Source organism: Hippopotamus amphibius, chromosome 17 (genome assembly GCF_030028045.1).
Source record: "Hippopotamus amphibius kiboko isolate mHipAmp2 chromosome 17, mHipAmp2.hap2, whole genome shotgun sequence".
In the NCBI taxonomy this organism is placed as follows: Eukaryota; Metazoa; Chordata; class Mammalia; order Artiodactyla; family Hippopotamidae; genus Hippopotamus; species Hippopotamus amphibius.
The window spans coordinates 8,409,561-8,413,189 of NC_080202.1; the positions used below are offsets into that span (position 1 = coordinate 8,409,561).

Here is a 3,629-nt window from a genome sequence, read left to right on the forward strand (position 1 = left end):
GCAAATCCCGGGCAAGTACCGCTCAGGTAAGTTGGTCAACCCACAGCACCATGAGCGACAGGAATACATTTTGTTTAAGCCACTAAGTTTCGGGGTGGTTTGTTACATAGCAATATATAACCGGAACAACGTGCTACCCTTAGATTAGTTGCTGGTCAACTGCCTGAAATCGGAGGTCACGGTGAGTAAAAATTCTGTAACCAAATCACAATTTAAAATCCCTTCATATGCCTCCCAGGCATTTACCTGGTTCAAGATGACACAGAAGAAAATGAGGAGAGGAAAAGAACAGCTTAACAACGTGGAAGCGAGAAAAACAAACTTCTACACCTTCTTCTTTTTTTTTAATTTGGCTGAGCCAGGTCTATAGTTGGGGCAGGCAGGATTTCCATTGCAGCATGTGGGAACTTCTGAATCTTTTTTAGTTGTGGCATGCTGGATTTGGTTCCCTGACCAGGGATCAAACCTGGGCCCCCTGCATTAGGAGCACAGAGTCTTAGCCACTGGACCACCAGGGAAGTCCCTGCTACACCTTCTTAAACAAGGCTTTATCACTAGCTTCATGTGACACACCTGTATCCTTAGTGATTGGGAGTAACTGATGCTTGTAAGCGATAGAAAAATAGAAGTGAAAAAACAATTCCAAAGAGGTTCAAGTGCTATGTTATCATCAGCACATATAATAAATGCCTTATTTGAAATATTTAAGAATAAGAAAGTAAGTGCAATGACAAAAAAAAGATTCTGTTCACAATAGCAATAAAAACTTTTAAATTCTGTGAAAAATTTAGTAAGAAATATGCTGGACCTATAGGAATAAGATTATAAAGTTTTACTAAAGAATAAACAAAGAAATGAATAAATGGAAAGAAATGACAAATGTGAGAGATATACTATTTTAAAGATGAAAATTCTCCTAAATTAACTGTATGTCTTGTTTCTTTGATGTCTTCATTTATTATCTCTAGTAATTTTGAGGTGATTTCCATCTCATTTACAAAACATAATAGTTTTATTTCTTCCCTTTCCTTATGTATATCTTTCTTTTCTCAAGTAGCTTTGTCAGAATTTTTAGAGCTAAGTTAAAGAGTGCTGATAGTGTATCCTTGTCGTGTTCCTGTTTCAAAGAGGAACAATTCATGTTTCTCCATTAAGTGTAATTTTGATTTTTGGTTTTCAATAGAGCCTTTTTGTCATGTTAAAAGAGGCAACCCTTTATTGCTTTTAGGAAGAGTTCCAATGAAGAATTCCCTTTTGGTATTTATGGAAATAATTATATGAATTTTTATAATTTTTCCAATAATATTATTGGTTATGCTGACTTGAGCTTTAGTGGGGAAAAAAAACAGAAATGGTTAAAGTATATGTTCTTTTAAAGTTGTATTGTATTCCGATTGTTAAAATTTCATCTAGAATTTTTGCAGAGCTGTTAATTCATGAGATTACCATATCGACTTCTTTTCTGATGTTATTCTTATTAGATGTGACAATCAAAAATCTGTTTCATCAAAGGAAATGAAGTAATTTACATAAAAGGTAAAATTAATAGCAATAATTTTTTTTTTAAAATTCCAACCTTACTAGGAAAAAAAGAAATGCTAAATAAAACCATAATGAGATACCAAATAACAAATTGACTGTTTAAAAATAATCCCAGTTCAGAAAAACAGAAGGTGATTTTCATGCATTGCTGGTGGGAATGTAAATCAGTACAACCTTAAAACTGTATGTGCACATCCCAAATCCAATAGAGTTAGTGGGGCAGGGGGTGGAGGGAGAAGAGGATGGTAAGGTAGAAATGATTTTGTTACTTCTTTCTTGCACTTTTGAAATTTTCTCTCTCTTTATGTTGCTTTAATAATAAAAATGTGCATATTCAAATTAAAACCACAATGAGATAGCACTACACACCCACCAGAATGGCTAAAATGAAAAAGACTGGAAATACCAAATGTTGGGAAGGATAGAGAGTAACCAGGCCTCTCATGCATGACTAGTAGGTGTGTAAACTGGTTCAATCACTTTGGAAAACCATTTGACAGTTGCCTACTAAACAGATGCACCAGCAATTCCATTCCTAGTTATATACCCAACAGAAATAAGTGTACTTGTCCACTAAAAAAGTACCAGCATATTCACCACGGCTTTATTTGTAATTTCCCCAAACTGAAAACAACCCAATGTCTGTTAAAAGAGAACGGACAAATTTGGTATATTCAAACAACAGAATACTATATTTAAAAAAAAAGAATTACTGATATGCGCAACGATATGGTTGAATCTCACTGACATTATGTAGAGACAAAGTCAGACATAAGAGAGTGTGTATTGATAATTCCACTTACATAAAGTTCAAGAACAGGGAAAAATACTCATTGCTGTTGGTACTAGTGGCGATCCCTGGGGAGCAGGTGAGCATTGATTTGGAGCGGGCCTGAGGGGGCTTTCTGGGTGATGAAAATGGAAATGTTCTCTTGTGCTCTGCACAGAGACTACTTGGGTGTTCACATATGTATAATTCCATCAAGCTTGTGATGTATGTACTTTATGTAAGTTACACATCAATGAAAAGAAAAGTAAAAACCATGCATAATCTTTAACCTACTTTAATTCTACTTCTAGGAAATCACCCTAAAGAAATAATCTGAGATCCTAGCACAAAGATTTCCGTAGGGAGATGTTCAACACTACAATAATGTATCATATCAGAACTTTTAGAGAAAACCTTACTCTCCACACCTAGGGGATTGATTCCAGATAATTATGGTACATCCATGGGATGTAATATTCTGCAGCCATCAGACTGCAAAATGTTTGGGAGTGCTTAATGGCCTGAAAAAGTGTTCATATTCACAATATAAACTAATATTTAACTAATAAATAATATGTCAGGAAGATACAAAACCGTATGCACAAGTGTGAGCCCAACTACATGGAATACAAAAGTGAATAAGCAAAGGAAGAAACAGGAAAGGCAGACAAAATATTGCATTGGCATTGGCATTGGTCCTAGAAATACAGAGTATGTGTGCAAATGTTTCTCGCTGGTGTTCTCTTTTTCTAGGGTTAGAATTGAGACCTGGGCTGAGCTGACCTCGGCACTCCCCGAAACCTCAGGCTTCCTCTGTGACTCTTCTTCCTCAGATTCAAGCAAACAGATTATGTTGTGGAAATCATTGGGAGGTTTGATAGAAACTGCTCTACTGCAGTGAGATGTCTAAGACTAGAATCCCTCTGCAGGAGCCGGAGTCCCTAAGTTCTACCTAAAACTTTAAGAAGATGCTAAAATTATTGCTTGTGTCGGGGAGAAAAAAAATTTTCTTCCACCCTCTTAAGTTTGTTAATGGGGGTCTGCAAATTAAACTGACAGACGATGGATTAGAAAAGACAAAGTTTATTCACATATGCAGGCAGGAGCTCACAAAGAAAGTAACTTGGCTCAGTAAATAAAGATAGGAGTTTATATACCTAACCTAAGAGGGGAGAGGGAGAGGGAAGCAGTTTCCCATGGGAAGAACAAAAGGGTTTCTTTAGGAAAGACAAATGGGCTTTTATGGGAGATAAGATCATTGGTGATAATATTTGTTTATGTAAGTGAACTGGGTTTTCTTCAAGGCCAAGAAACTCCC

At 36.1% G+C, this 3,629-nt stretch overlaps 1 non-coding gene across 1 annotated transcript; it reads right to left on the reverse strand.

Annotated features, from left to right (window-relative positions):
- Nucleotides 1–445: 445 nt before the first annotated feature.
- TRNAR-CCU (transfer RNA arginine (anticodon CCU)) lies at nt 446–518 on the reverse strand. Its single transcript has one exon. It is a non-coding gene; the product is annotated as a tRNA-Arg (tRNA).
- Between the last annotated feature and the right edge of the window lie 3,111 nt (nt 519–3,629).